The sequence below is a fragment of the Oryzias latipes genome, chromosome 7 (genome assembly GCF_053564925.1).
Source record: "Oryzias latipes strain Hd-rR chromosome 7, Olatipes_Hd-rR_3.1".
Taxonomy (NCBI): Eukaryota; Metazoa; Chordata; class Actinopteri; order Beloniformes; family Adrianichthyidae; genus Oryzias; species Oryzias latipes.
Window position 1 is genome coordinate 26,560,802 of NC_136243.1, and position 16,718 is coordinate 26,577,519.

At 38.6% G+C, this 16,718-nt stretch overlaps 1 protein-coding gene across 3 annotated transcripts in view; it reads left to right on the plus strand.

Annotated features, from left to right (window-relative positions):
- Positions 1–16,718, plus strand: part of casz1 (castor zinc finger 1) — a 180,634-nt gene that overhangs the window by 88,637 nt on the left and 75,279 nt on the right. For all 3 annotated transcript variants that reach the window (XM_078950757.1, XM_078950758.1, XM_078950759.1), the window contains one exon: positions 3,861–3,908. The gene's annotated coding sequence lies outside the window, so the exon portion shown is untranslated. The remainder of the gene's footprint in view (positions 1–3,860; positions 3,909–16,718) is intronic.

Here is a 16,718-nt window from a genome sequence, read left to right on the forward strand (position 1 = left end):
TAGAATAGGAGCCAAAAAGAAGTGAACAAAAAGGGGGCCTACGAGGTGCTGTCAGATATGCATGAGTAAATGACCAGTTGCTGGTTCCGCAGCGTGTTGAAAATCTTTTAACAAAACACAGTCTCAGGAGACACAAAGTACAGACTTATTCAGTGAGAAGTGTATTCTTGTTGCGGCTTCCACTTCATGTAATTAGAGGTTGTTTTCTGTAGAATGAGGTCACGTAAACGTGTAAGTTTCTGAGTTTATGTGTGGGAAATGAAATCAGGAAACTAAAACAATAGAAAGGCAGTCATTACACCAGAATGGATAATTATTTTAGACCGTTCAGTTCTGCAGTGACTTTTTGGGTGTTTGCTTTTGTAGAACTTGCTCTGACTATTTTAAATTTAAAGAAATTTTGTCCCAATAATCTGCCAGAAAGGTCTAAATTTACACACGCACAGCTAAAAGCTGTTCTTACTTCCTTTAAAGTGTTGAATAAAGTCATTAACTCAGTGATGCAGCTCAAATCCCCTCTAAAAAATTATGCATTCTTCTGGCTTTGGCAAATGGCATAGGAGGTCAAGGTTTGTACATGTCAGGACTCCTTTAAGTAATTTGCAATAATTTCCATAGCATCGTCACTGCCAGCTTCAATAACAAACAAGGTTACACACATGTTTTGGTCTGCACACTCACACAGGAATAGACATGAGTTTCAGACTCTTTACACTTGGTTAAAGTCCTGAAGCACACATATATTTATAGATAATGATCAATATTTAAAAATCTAGATGAAAGCTGAAAGATTTGCTTGAACTTGTCACTCTCCACTCACTGCTGATTGTGGGGAAAATGCGGAATATGTGAGTGAAGCTGCGTGTTTATGTTCATCTTGCCGAGGTTCTCTGCAATGTGCTGTCAGGCTGTTTAAAAGGTTAACGCAGTTGGGATATGTTTCTTGATGGGATTTTATCATGCTAGGCATGCTCTGTTTCCTGATGAATATATTAAAATTATTACTGTGCAAACAGAGTTTCTAATTACTGACCTGCTTGCCATTGTACTGTGTGTTCTGTATGCCCCCCTTCTTCTCCATGCCTTGTTTATTTATCTGCACCAGTGAATACAGAATAGTCTATGCAATGTCATTTCCATCCACATGAAAATGATTTTGAAAATGCCAATCTTGCCTATTATACAGTGTAATTACTTGTCTGCTTTTTTGATTTTATCATATCTTCAGCCAGTGGGTAGATACTTGGAGAGGCTAAACATCTTAGCGGAGCTTTTTCAGCGGATAATTTGCTGTGGAGAGAAAGGGGGGAAAAAGACATCCACACTTTACTAAATACAGAGCCGTCTGCCACTTACAAGTTGTTTATTTTAGAATTTACCAGCTGTGTGTGTGAGCTTTCTGAAAGCACTGTCAGGTAAAACTACTGCCTGGTTTCATTATACTTCAAGACGTCTATTTAAAAACATGCAGACAAAAGCATGCAGTTAGAAAGTATTTGTGACGTAGAAAGTATGCTGGGTGGGCTACAAGCTCCCTGCTTTGAGTCTTAGCAACGGGGAAGGGGAGAGGGGCGGGTTGCCGCACGCCAATGGACCTGCCCACAAGCCAGCGGTGAATTTCTATTGAACTACTGCCACTCTTTGGAAATTACGTCCTAAAGAAGGACAGAAGCTCTTTGATTTTGATTAAAAATAGCATAATTACAATAAAACAAACCACTGGGAACGCTTTTAAAAAAGATCAAAAAACAATTGGAGTCAAACTTTCAATATTTAATGTGAAGCTTTGTTTTTGGGCCAGAATTACAGAAAATTGGCTGGGATTTGTACTTTGGTTAAAAAAAAACCTACAGTAACACATTTAAAAAATAATATGGTTATTATTTGATTTTTATTGTTTTTAAAAAAGAATACCTTTCAGCTTCCGATCCTTTTCTGCACTGTGTCAAAGTATTCAACTATTTCCAATTAAGTGTGTAAATATGTCTAAAACAAATATAAATGCAATTGTAAGGTATTGGTACCGATGTTGCCTAATGTTGTAGTTGATTTGCCTGTAAAATGTTGCAAAAGGGGGTCGATCAACTAGTTGATAGGAACTGCAATTTAAAAGAAGACAGTGCAGCTTTGAACAATAACAATTAAAAGAAAATGAAAGACGGCCCCTAAGGGTTAAAAATAGAAAATTATCAACATGCATGCTGGATTTCACTTTCCCTCACACCACCTCCTGCACCAGCACCACCAGCTCCCCCCTCTCTCCTCAAACTTACTGGGCCTGCATTGTTATGTATGATCAGATCTGCCAGTTCTTCCTCTAAGCTCCTTGTCACATTTTGACTTAATGAAGTGCAACTTAGAAGGGAATTGGGTTCATCATGCTAGTCGCACGATGCTCCCTTGTTGTAGCAAACAGGAGTGGCATGGGACCGAAGCGCTACAGCGCGAGTCGTTATCATTCCGGTCAGTCTGTTTAACACAAAATTAAACAAAGAACTAATTAGTGCCTCATGAATTAATAACTGCACAGTTGCTGAGAAGAAGTTAGGTTGCTGAGGGGAGATATAAAATAAGTAGCAAGATCAGGTTAGAATTATTATTACTTTTTTTCTGTCATGCACGGGCTCTCAAGGTTAGGAAACTTTTGAGAGGATTTAAAAGTGACTTAAATGGTCCTGTGCTGGTCTGTCCTGATCTGACTTGAAGAAAAATGCTTAAAGAAAATAAGCTATAGTATCCACATGTACCAAAAACATGTAAATGTTAATATTTACTAAAAAAAGTTGCAATAAGTTCATTTCAGCTAAAAAATGTAAATAAATTTCTTTTCTGAAAGCTTCACACATTACTCAGCCATGTAAATACTCATTAGTGTCCATGTTTCTAAAGCCCCATGTCAACCGTCTTTGATCTTTTTTTTCAAAGTGTTCCCAGTGGTCTTTTAATTATGATTATACTGTTTTTAGCCCCAATCAGAAAACCTGTTACGTTTTCTTGGACATAGTTTCTGCAGAGTGGCAGTAGTTGATCAGAAATTTGTCTCTGAGTTGTGGGCAGTAAGCCCGCCTCTATTTCCCGTCATCCATCTGTTTACACTCTCTCCCTAACTTAAAGGACCCTCACAACCCCAAGCTAATATTACTGGTGCAACAAATATGTCGAGCAATGTTGCACCTATCGAGTTGTATAGTTTTGAGCAAGATGCCAGCTCAGACTTGGAAATCAAAGGCGTACATGGATCTAGTTGTCTACAAGCTGACGCATCAGAATGGAGTGGAGCAGGGAGCTTGTAGCCCATCGACTTAAGCACCTAAATTTTTCAACTGCATTTTTTTTGTCTGCTCCTGATCCACAACCATTTGAATAAGGAAATACTTAGAAACGCAATTTTATTCTTTACATACAGTTCAGACCAAAAGTTTGGACACACGTTCCCATTTATTTGAATGAGAAGGTGTGTCCAAACTTTGGGTCTGTACTGTATGTCCTCCATTATACAAAAAGTGCCACAAGAACATGTCAAAAATGCCAGAAACACAAATTTCATTGGAGTGGGTCTTTATGGGGTTTAAAACTATTTTCTCTCCCCAAAATCCTATCTTTTTTCACTCCAGCTGAGATGAGGGGCCTGTGCATGTGTGCACTTTTCTTTCAGTGTTTCAGTGTTCATTGAAGTGAACAGAAGCAGCAGGCTTCATCTCCTCTCACTTTTTCTTCCGTCATCTTAACTTTATGGCCAATAATTGCACTATGAAAATGCATGTATTTCTCAAGAATCAGTAAATACACACATACGCTACTATGGAGTAATCAGTGTTATGGTTTTTGACGTCTTTTTTTTTCTTTTTTCTTTTTCTCAGATGAGGTGAGGCCCTGCATGGATTGACTCCCCAGGAAGAGAAAACGAGGTAGGGCAAATCCCTAACATGACTGATTACTGTCCCCACCATCTCCCCTGTTCATATCTCCAACAATATCAGGCATCTTCATTAATCCCTGTGGATCAATGTGTCTGGGGGTTGTAAAAATTGACAAATGACTTATTAGAATCCCACCGTTTTATTTTCCAACTGATTAACTCACAGCAATGTTGTACACTATACAGGCTCACTGATGTATCTGTTTTCCAAAGAGGGCCCCCCTCTCTTTCTCTCTCAGTCTCTCTGCTTCTGTATTACTGTGAGCGATCTATACTGAATAAAATGCATGACACCGTTAGAAGCCCCTTTTTCTGATGCAACTCAAAACTACACAAACATATAGCCGATTTCCAGATGATATAATTACCCTGAACTTTTTTTTAAAGACCCACTCCAATGAAAATTGTGTTTTTGGTGTTTTTAACATGTTCTTGTGACATTTTTCTCATCATGGAGGACACATATAAAGAATATGACGATTAATATTTCTTTATTCAAATGGCGGTGAATCAGGAACAGATGAAAAGATTCAGTTTGAAAAAGCTTGTATTTATATATTAACTACAAACTGTTAGCCACAAGCTCCCTGCTCCGCTCCATTCTGATGATTCCACTTGCAGACCAATTTGCAGACCAAATCATTTTACGTTTTTCGTTTTCCTCGTGCCAGCTGTAAACAAAAAGATGATGGGAAATGTGGGCAGGCTTACAGTCGCGCCCACAACTTAAAGACAACTTTCTAATGAACTCCTCCTGCTCTGCAGAGATAATGTCCTAGAAAACGACACTTTTTTAAATTTTGCCAAAAAATTGCATAATCATAATTAAAAGACCACTGAACGCTTTTAAAGTAGATCAAAAGAGGATTGGAGTGGGACTTTAAACAAACATAAATACAGCACATGCTCAGTTAATTTGATCAAATAAAAAAAAAACATTTAGTCAACATTTTTTTCATTAACTGTAAAAGCAGAAATAGAATTTTATTCGAATTTTGCAAGCATGCGTGTTAATTTCTTCTATTCCTGACTATGTTGTTCTGTTAAATGTAGCTTGATCTTTCTTTATACCTGCTTTATGTCCGCATGTTGTGGTCACAACGTCCCACACTGTCATCTTGACAAAAATAATATAATTTTTTCCACTTTGTGGCATTTATTACTGCTACAGACATTAGACACAGACATCTAAGTGCAGATGACATCCACCAAATTAACAGGGGTATAAAACCTTTGTTGCTGATAAAAAATCTGCCTCTGTACAATTTGAATCTCGAGAGGACACTAATGACTTGTGACTTGAAGAAACTGGGTTGCTTTTTTTCTCTCTCTCTGTGAGATGAAACCTTCTGTTCTAATGATGTTAGCTGGTATGAGTACAATGCTGATGTGGGAGTCTGTCATGAGGATGCATACAACAGCCCTTGCCCCTGGCCTCTTAGTCAAGAGAGATCTAAACATTCAGAATTGACAGTCTGGGCTGTCTTGTGTCAAACCAGAGACCCTCGGTGTCACTGGGGGGTGGCACGGCCGTGAATTGAGGTGGAGGACTACACCACACTCTTTTGTTTCTGCTGGTGTCACTCACGCACCAGAAAGAAGACACACTCCTTGCATCAGTCGGAGCCCCGGTTTGTATGCCCAGTGTACCACACTGCAGCCCACTGATGGTAACGTCCACACATTCCCATAGAGATGGAAAAACGAAGAGCAACAGGAGGTTCAGATGGGAATCAGAGCAGCCACAGACTGGGAAAACTTGTGGATCTATGGACATACACACAAAGATGGATTCAAACTGGTAGCTATTTAAGTCCCTTGAAGCAAAGTTTGGCGTGATTCGACTGTGATGCAGAGTGTGATTCATTGTCTAACCACAAAACAACAACGTAACTGAGCACAGTTGGTTTAATTGGCTTTTGATGTATGTTAATGAAACTAATCATAACTGGCTCTAGCACGGCGCTGCTATGACATTCCCCCACTGCATTTGGCTCCCACAGACTTTTCTAGAAGATGGAGTCCTTCTCCTAGACAGTGGGAAGAAAATTAAACCACCAAAATTGTTTTCATTGGTTACAGAGAACATCTCAAGGGACTTCAAGGCTTTTAATTGAGCTCACTGAGCACAGTTTTGTATGACTGCTCACTAACAACACTGGTGCCTCCTTTTCCTCTCTGTTAGAGGCAGACTTGGTATGATTGTAAGTGGTGATCAGTGAGACAGACGCGGGTTTTGGGATTCCTTTTAGAAAGCATTTCAGCATTGATGCTAAACAATACAGTTATTTTAAGTTTTATTTTGTCTTTTTTCACCCAAAAGTTCTGGGTATACAGCAGTTTAGGTTTAATAGTGTTCCCACTTAAAAATGTTTGAGTCATTTTCTTCTGCTTTTGTGATCAGTTAAGAAAATGATCACTTTTTTCACAACAACCTTAAAAACATTTTTGTTCAGAATATTTACATCCATGCTGCCATCCGACGTCCCACTCCGATCATCTTTTGATCTATTTCAAAAGTTTTTCCAGTGGTCCTTTTATTATAATTATGCCTTTTTTAGCCCAAATTAAAAACCTGTGCTGGTTCCTACACATAGTTTCTGTAGAGCGGCAGAAGTTCTTTAGAAATTCGCCTCTGAATTGTGAGAGGGACTGTTGTCGCAAAGTAAGCCTGCCCTCATTTCCCATCACCCCTATGTTTACACTCTGTCCCATTAGTTTACACATCCCCTCCCAACTCCTACCTGAAATTAATGCTGCAACAAAAATGGCGAGCAATATTGCAGCTATTCAGCTGTGCAAACAAAGACGTCTGCATGTAGATGCATCGTAATGGAGTGGAGCTGAAATCTTGTGGGCCGCCGATTGTAGCTCCAATGTTATAGCTGCAAGCTTTTTCAAATGGCTACTTTTTTGGTGAGAAATCCAAATATTGGGGAACTTTATTTAGGAAAATTACATTTTTAAGTTTTTTAAAGTTTTTTGTTTCACATGATGACACATGATGATGATGGACAAAGAAAAACAAAAGATGGACTCGCTTTTCACACTTTTCTTTTCTTTTTTTATCCTCTAAATTTTTCCAGTGTGTCAAAGCGGAGGGTACATGGAAACGGCAGCACTCTGTAAATATTTATGATGTAACATCTCCATGTGAATAGACTTTTTTTCCCAATCCATCCATCATTACGGGCATATCGTGAAAGCCCACCTCCCAGCTATGGCTCAGGGCCTTAGGAAGCTCAGACAGGAGCGGCGTGTCCCCCTCTCATTCAAAGTATTTGTTTTTCTTTTGACTGCTGGCAGCCCAGCTGTGAGGGCATTTCATGTGTCAGCCCCTCTATTTCCATTCAGGGATGACTTCAAAGCCCATTTTTCCCATTGTTTCTGTGACGTGGCTGCTGGACCTGAAAATGCCCAAACAGAAAAATGTGATGTAGGTCAAATTACAGAATTGTGCGCTGGAAGAAAAAAGGCACTCTCATTGTCCAAATATAAAGCCTCGGTTGCCTCTTAACCACTGTTTCTGTGCATGTTTTTCATGCACCTCTTTATTTGTTCATGACAGAGTTGAACACTTTACTTGCCAAATACGTGCCATTAAATGTTGGAAAAATGTACTGTTATTTGGTCGTTGTTATTTGCTCATGTATTTGCAAGGACAATATCGGCTTACAAAACGACACGAGGTATCTGTTAGGGCCTGCACATGCACAGTTGTTTACTTGTGCAACGTATCCTCAGTTGGCAGGTTGAAGTTTTTTTTTTCAAGCTAGTAAGTCTCCAAGAATGCGAAGGTACAGCATATTTATGAGGTTAAATGTTTGCTGAAGTAGGTAAGTCTGCTGACTTACCTAAGTGGATTACAAGGTTTTAGGCTTTTGTCCTTACACAACTTGTCAGGAGAATATAGGCGTTGCAGACATTGGCTAAATATCACCACCCTGACACTCATAACATTATCATTAGAATTGCTGAAATGTGATTAATACATCAATAGTTTGACAGGTTGAGTCTGAAAAGGTAATGTGGAATATTGCAATTGTAGAGCTCAGTACTTCTCTCCACGTTTATCCATTTATCTGCAATGATGAGAGTCCTTTGTGTTGTTGGTATTGTCACATCTATCTAAATAACAAAAGATATCTTTTCCATGCGAACTTGTTATGCTGTCAACATGCAGCTTGTGTAACAATGCTCATGGGATGGAAGTACACGGACCAAACTTGACTAAGAATGAGAGAAAAGTCCATGGAACATTATAAACATTATGAATTGATGTTGGAGCCTCTGGTACTGGATAATTCTTCTTTAGTTTAGGTATCTGATTACCTTCAAACAAAAATATTGCTCCTGTACTCTTCAATTACAACTGGGAGAGGGCTGCTTGAGACCGTTTGCTGCCTATTTCTTTCTGTTCACAATTTCTTTTTGTTTTTCTTGTGTTAAGCTACAGATACTACACTTTGAACACATGCCATATTTCTGTCATTCCGGGCACCTCTTTCCTCTCTGCATATATTGAAGCTTTCAGTACCTTTTCCTCCCCCACCTCTTCTTCTGCCTCCTTTTTTCCACAAGCAGGAGGGTTTTACTTTACTCCTTTGTCATCCTAATTGATTGCATTAACCTTTTGAGTATTGAATTTCCTGTGCATCATGCCGAGCACAATGTGGAATATTATCATAATCCTTCCAAGTAATGGACACAGGGCAATCAACAATGCTTTAGGAAAAGTACATCTTTGAAAGATGGAGCATCATATTATTTTCAGTCTAAAGACCTGGATAGGGTAAGATTGGTGAGCTTTGAGAAACTTTGTCAATAAGTGAAGTATGTTTTTTCCCCTCATCAATTCAATAGGTTACTAGTGGCGCTTGATGTTGGCAGCGCTCTGTGATGATAGGAGATGCCTGGGATTTTCTTGACTTGATGAAAATTTCTGGTTTTCAAAGCCTGTCAGTCTACATGTGCCTATAGTTTCTTATAATCTATGCTGTGATAATTAATTGATGTTATACTTTTATAGTTAAGTATATACACTAAAATTGTTTGATGTACTTTTGTCAAAGAAAGAGGGTCGCATCAAGTTCCACTTAACCAAACTAAATTTTATAAATGCAATGAGAAAGTCAAACTTTAATGGAAACTGCTCACTTGTTAGTTGATGCATATAATAGACAATCAATCTCTCTGAATTTAGACATTTAGTCTAGTCTAGACTTAGGCATTTGAGCTAGAAATTAAGACGTCGTTACTCCGTTTTCTTCACTGATTAGTTCTTAGCTGCTGATGGTACCAAACTCATCATGTGATCTAGGCAAGCCTAAAGGCAACAGGCATTATAATTAGCCAAATATTCCAATGTGCTAAACATGCTTTCTTGGACGTTAGACCGTCCCTTAGTGAACTAGCGCAGTTGGCAGAACCTTGGTGCGAAATCTCGAAGTGGTGCAAATCTTGCTCCAGGCATTTTTTTCGCAGCTTTAAATTTTTATAAAGCACTTAAACCCTGTTTGCAAAGGCTGGTGTGATTGTAGCTTAATGCTGATTCAGTGCAGTTGGTGAGTGTTTGGGGGAAAAAAGGAAATTTAGACAAATCATTGAAATGATAACTACAATTACAGATTTTCTAGTATTTAGAATTAAACAGGCCCTATGACAGGCTCGCAGCCTGTCTAGGTTGTACCCTGGCTTCGACCAACAGTAGCCAGGATAGGGTCTGGCAGCCCCATGACCCCAAAAGGGTTAAAGCGGGTTAGGAATTTGGATGGATGGATACAAATCAAAGAATTTCTATTATTTAAAATAATGCTGCATATTTTTTACATTTAATCTAATTATGTCTAGCTACCATTCAACACAATAAGTGTCAGCTTCAGATTTAATGCAGAGATTTTCAGCTTGTGTCCCTGTTATCTGCAAAGATTAGTACATTTTTTTTAATCTAACCCTTTTTGTGTGACAACAATGTAAACATTTCATTGTGTGCAGCCACATACGTATAACTTTTTTAAAAAACACATTTTGAAAAAAGTGAGCGAAAGGTAAAACTGTGGGGAGTTTAAAGTGTTTAGGGGTAAGTTGGTGCCAGGTGCCGTTAATCATCTTGATGAACTGATCATTAGCAGGTGTGCAGGATTCCTCCAAGTCAGACGTTTTGTCAGTTTGCTGATCTGGAGCAGGTGTTTGCTCAGGTGTGAGTCAACAGGATGCCAAAAGGGAAGACATAAGCAATGGTATTAGAGAAGGAGTCGTTGCAAAATATCCGTCTGGAAGGGACCATAGAACAATTTCCAAACCGTTTGGAATTTAGTGTTTTACAGTGGGAGAGAATATTTTCAAGTGGAACACTTTTGAGGCGGTTGGCTGTGCTTTCTGGGGTTAAAGCACCAGCACATTTCAGACAGCACTTCTTCCAAGGTCAGACTGCACTGTGATCAGGGAAATGCATGAAAGCTCTCCCAGCATCTGAGAGCCTGCAGTCCTTATTCAGCATTAGGAAAATGGAAGTTTGTGTCAGCAGAAGTACAAAACAATGTTTCGAGTGGGATTTGAAGGAAATTAGTTTAAACAGAAAATTAATCAAAAGAAAAATTACGTTCAATCGAAAACAAGATTTGGAGACTGGCTTGATATTTAGGTCAAACCTCATTTGTAGAGCCCTTTACACTAAAAAAGTAGATGAAAGCATTTTCTAAATTTAAAATCCAAAAAGCAAGACAAAAAAGAAATGTTATAAAAGCCATATAATGCACACACACAACATACGAAACTATAAATTGAGAAATTGATAAGCGTAATAGAAATATGGTGATAATGGAAATATATATATATATATATATATATAAATATATATATATATATATATATATATATATATATATATATATATATATATATATATATATATATATAAATATATATATATATATATATATATATATATACTACCTCTGCCGGTTCCAAGCCCGGTTTGAGAAGGTTGCGTCAGGAAGGGCATCCGGCGTAAAACATTGCCAAATTTACCATGCGACTTGTTCGCTGTGGCGACCCCTGATGGGAGAAGCCGAAAGTGGAAGAAGATATATATATATATATTTTGCAACACTGGAATTTGCAAAGGAAGATTTCTGTAGACTCTAAAGACTTATACAAAATTTAGTGATAACCAATTAATAATTGATGAGGCATTTTGATCTGGACCAATGAAGTATTCTTACCTTTTGAGATTCTAAATCTGAGAAAAAATGTATTTTTAGTTATTTTATTAGTCATTATCTAAGATATATTGAAAACAAATCTTGCAGTACATTATAGAGCAAGTAAAATGTATTAAATCAACAGTCATTCTCAGCTATCACTTTTTCTAGGAATCTGGGTGAGATTTAAAAAAAAAACTAAAAAGAGAATAAAATGAAAATTTTACAAGAAAGTGACAATACAATTAAAAATGGTATGTCTTTTGTATGAATAGTTCTGAAGAGTCAATATGGATAAGCTTCAAACAGATATTACTATGTTTTTCTGGTTTCACAGCACCTTAGGTGGTTCAATTACATCATGCCTTTAAATTGACCACCTTTAAACCTACATAAGACACTCCAAGGATAACAATGCAATAATAGTCTGTTAACAAGTTCAGTGGTAGTCTATTGACTTTAATCTGTTGCTGTCGCTATTCTATTTAAACACAATAGTAAAGGAAGAAAAAGTAGTTTATGTTGCAGGACCAATGTAATACCCATAACTGTCTTATAAAGGCTTAATGTCAGAAGGCTTTAGGGGAAGTGTCAGTTGAATAACACTGATCAGCCCTGAGCTTGGGTATTAGAGACAGCAAATCTTTGCACATAACACGGCAACTGGACTGGTGTAGAGCAAACCAAGTGGTCAATTTGTTTGTTTGTTTTCCAACTATTCCATTCAGGTCTTTGTGTGATCAGTAATTTGAGAATATCTCCAAATTTTTCCAAAGGTTGTGTTTTAACTACCTACTTGCAGCTGCAGTGACTTGTACAGACTGCTGTATATTTATGTGTAAACACTAAAAACACATTAAAGTAATTGATTACTTAAAAACAGTCATGCAACTGTTGTCCCGTTCCCCTGGAAACAGCCAGTATTATCTGGCTTGAGCTGATGAAGTGAGGCAAAACACGCTGTAATTCATATCAGGCCCATTATATTTTTCAGCACAAACAGGGAAAAAAATCAATGGAAACAAGTTCATATGCATGGAAAGATGCTAGTTTTGATCAATAGTGTTTTCATAGAGATGGCGCCTTTGAGTTTGATTGAGACCAGGCTGCAGAAACGTAGCCTGTGCTATATGGGATCTTTATAGAGATGCAGACTTTTCAGAGGGAATGCACTCGCCATTTGCTAACATCTTTGGGTACCATTCACTTATTATTGATCATGAATGGAATCGTGGGATTAAAGGAGAGTGTGGGTCAAAAAATAAGTCAAGGTCATTCAACGGCACAAAGCCTAATCCTGTACTTCTTTTGTATTCAATCAAGCGTCACTAGTATTCCGGTGGGAACCTCTGCGCCCTCAGCATATGAAGACTAAGAGTCCTTATTTCAATTATACAAGCCCATTGAGCTTCACAATATTGACATATCTCTGTATTCTGAAAATGTCATAGATAACGATCAACTAGTTCACGAGAAAATGCTTTCATAGAAACCAAGATTTGGAGACCGGATTGATAGTGTATTGAATTTTTGGACTTGCTGTAAGGTCAAGATACTTGCTTATGCTATAGGTGGATTTACATGCACAACAGTTTAGTTTTTTGTTACCAGTGCAACAAAACAATTTTGGCAAAAATAATATGTTTGTTGCATATGAGGTGTTTGCAAAGGTGACAAATAGGTTGAGTGATTGGATGAAAGATCTAGTTATGCTCAATGGCGACTATTAATTTGCATTATCACCATCTGGTTGCACACAGAAAGACTTTATTCCCAGAAAAAATAAACCGTGAAATTTCTGAAGTATAATCCAGTTCATCGTTTGTACAAAGCTGTCTAATTATTGATTGCTGTGGGGAGGAGAAAGGCACTTCCATTTGGATTTTTCAAGTGTTTTAATTACGCATAATTACTTTTTTATATTACAAGTGGTGCAAAAGAAAATGTACAAGGTTTGTTAAAATATGGATCACATTTTTAGACTCTTGATGCATCTTCACTTTCAAGAAAACTAAAACAAGTAAATTAAGTAAAAAATAAAGTAAAAAAAACAGAAATAAAAATAAAGATGACATTTTGTGTTCAAACACCACAAACTCAAAAAATCCTTTTTAGGACATAATTTCATGTTTTTGGGTTGCTCTGAAATCCTAATCGATCTAATCTGGGCACTGCTTGCTGTTTTTCACAGTTCTATTAGAAAACTTTCACTCCCCCCCCCCCCCCCCACTTTGGTTCTCTCCCTTTACCTCCTACACTTGCTACCCCCCATCTGCCTTGACCTACATGGTAGTCACATGGCCCCGGCTTCCTGGCTTGGCATTTTATGGAAAATCTGCAGGAGATAAAGCCACAGGGTTTAAAGTGTTATCCCTGCCTGTCCTTTGAGAAGGGCTAAACACTGAATGAGGTGTTATTGCATCAATGCTGTTGGACACACACAGGCACCAAAGAGGATATCTTCCTCCCCTCCTTCCTCCTCTCCCTGTCTCTCCTCAGTTTGATTGGATTTAGTGGAGTGCCACCACTGTGACTTTGGGGGATTTCTCTTTCCCTGTCACTGTCTTCTGTGTGCTCGCTCTGGTTATTTACTTTACTTGTCCGTAAAATGGACTGTGATCTGCAGCTTACCGTCAAAGCTAGGGGGAGACAACTGTCTCATGGTAGTTAGGATATGTCAGACAGTCACCTAGATGCTGGCTTGCGTGAGATGCCTGCGCTCCCTCCCTTTCTGGTACCGAGGGCTTAGCTTTGCGTTGTGACCGAGTCCCCTTCACACTGTTGTCTGCTTGTAAATTTTCTGCTGTCCTTGCTATTCAGCCAATTACAGCAAAAGAGCTTTAGTGATTTTTTTTTTGTCCCCCTTATTTTCCTTCTGGTAGATGTTTAGATATTTATTTTACAAGCAAATGACAAGCATCACTGATGGTTAAAAAAGTGCTGAATTTCATAGCTCACGTTATGTTTTTCTTGTATAGCGGAACTAATCAATAGGAGATAGATTCATTTTGTGCAGGACAAATACAAACACAGCAGATGAGCATTGCTTCGCTGCTTGTTAGAATTATAACGCTTTGCAATTTTCTCAATTTGGATTTTCAGCATTTTCATTTTAAATACATTTAAAACAGATTCTACTTTTTTTCTTTCATTTTATTTTCAGAACACCTTGTGTTGGAACTTGAGTGATATCTCATTTGTTGTCAACCTTAAAGGGACGTTAATAGTCTGAGTCCAGAGAAATTACATGTGTTTACCTGCAGTTTGCAGGTCGGACAGTTGGTCCCTCTGCATCTGTTTTAGCTTTTATGCTGTCAGCATCTTCACTGTCCTCCTGACATTAATCTGCTCTGTCCCGTATCGTCAACCTTCGTACTCATAGCTATAATTTCAGTAATTGGTTTAGAAGTACACACTCTTAAACCCATCAGCACAATAATGACATGCTGAATTTTAGTGTGCTTACCATATGTTCCTCCAAGGTAAATTCTGTGAGTTGTGTAGCTGTTTTCTTGAGCTCAAACATGTAATGCAGTGCAGGGAGCACACGTTCTGCATTGTCTGCAAAGGGAATACCTGCCTAAACAATGCTTATGGTAACGCTGTCAGGATCTGTGGTGATTGCTGAGAGTACGTCTGCAGCTATACTGATAGAGTGCAAACTTCCAAAAAAAGGAGCACTTCTATTTTATGGTTCAATCTGTCATAAAAACAAAACCAGAAGTTACACAAGTGATAATTGTGCTTAAAAGAAGTCACACCACAAACTGCACAATGTTCCCAAACAAGAGAGAAAAGAATAAAAGGCTGTATCCACTAGTTTAAAGTCAGCCACGCCTAGCAGTGGGAACGGAAAGCAAAACTGCTTAATGTGACAAAATAAAGACAGAAACACTCGCAGGGAAAGTTAGAATTAGGATCTTGAAAGATTTATGCCCCCATTTTATTTATAATTTGTTTTCTTTTCCTTATTGGAATTGAGTCGCAGTTGAATATTTGATGAATGCAGCCGAGATGTAAGGATGTTATGTCAGCAAGGAAACAAAGAGTAAAGAGAAACAACCAAGAAATGTTTTTGCAGAGTTTGTACTTTGGAACAAACAATCCTGCCATTGCTTTCATTAGTTGCTTTTAATTGAATGCTAGGGGAGTTTACTGTCTGCAGGTTGTGCTGCGCCTTTCTGTGTGCACGGCGCTCCGTGCTGCGTACTCTCCATGCACAGAACACCATCTGCATTTTGCTGTTAACGCGCCTTCATATCCAAGAGAGGATTAGGAGAAAATCCCTAGGTTTTTTTCAACCAGTTGACAAATATCAGATTTGTCTCTAAAAAAATTAGCTCCATCTATATCTCCTGCCATATGACACACACAAAAAGATTATCTTTAATACCCAGCCAGCTTGGGTGTGGAAAAAGCAGATTAAAGTTTCAGTTTGGTCATATTTACGCTGCCTCTTCAAGTATAAGGCTGTCCGCATTACAGAGTACACAGACCTCCTCACAAAGAGTCCTCCCCTTGCATGTGCACCCACATCCACCCACAAGCTTTACCTTCCAAAAACAAGATGTCTGCCTTGAAACAATTAGACGTCATACCTAAATAATTCATCATTTCCCATTCAGTCTTTCTCTTCTATGTATCCTTTAAACAGACAGATTGAGCTGCCAAAGGGGCTAAGTGAATAAGAGCAGCAGGTGCCTTTTCAGACGGAGCTTTGTAGTCTGCAGAGGGTGCTGAGCGGTCATTTTAGTGGCCCACTGGTGAGGAGCAGGGGGTGGCTGGGAAATGGACCTGGTAGCTGACCTGAGACCCCTGAGCTGTCCTATTAGCAGTCTATCCTCCACTACCAGAACCAGCTCCTTGATTCATTTGCATTCACAGAGATGAAACACAACAATGCAAAATGCACCAACTCTGGACTTTAATCTTCACTGGACAGTTGAGGAAAGTTACACCCTAAAAATAAACTCTTCTGACCCTGTAGGAGGTCATTTGTATGTGCAGAGACAGATTGTGAGACTGGATGTGCACGATTATTACCCATCAGCTTGCATCACAGGGATTTAAACATATGAGTACTCGTAAGATGCTCCTTAAGCCTCTGCTAAGTCAGTATGTTCTTCCTGACGAATTCATTATCAAATACATAATCATCTGCAGAGGACAGAACTACAGGCCTGTGGCCCTACCTGGTGTCCTGGATGTCGACTTCCCTGCTTCCGCTCCAAACCACTGCCCCACCCAGAGGTTGCTTTATGAACACAGGAGCCCCATAAATGAAATTAAGGTGTCAATTAGTCAATTACAGCATAATAACTCTGAGGGCAGACATTTAGAGACAAAGAGAACCTCAGCTAAGTTCATTTCCTCTTGCCCAGGAGTCTAGCGCTTGGCACACGTCACTCCACACCCAGACTCGCTGAATAAGGGCCCCAGTGCTCTCCTTAATGTTATTTTCCCCTGGATATCTTTTTTTGATCAACAATTTCCTTTCATGGGTTTGTTTTTCAGATGCAAAGGATACACTTTTTTTCCCCTCTCCTTGGTTTGACATGGGAGAATTTTAAAATTTAGTAATTAAAATCTTGGTTAGG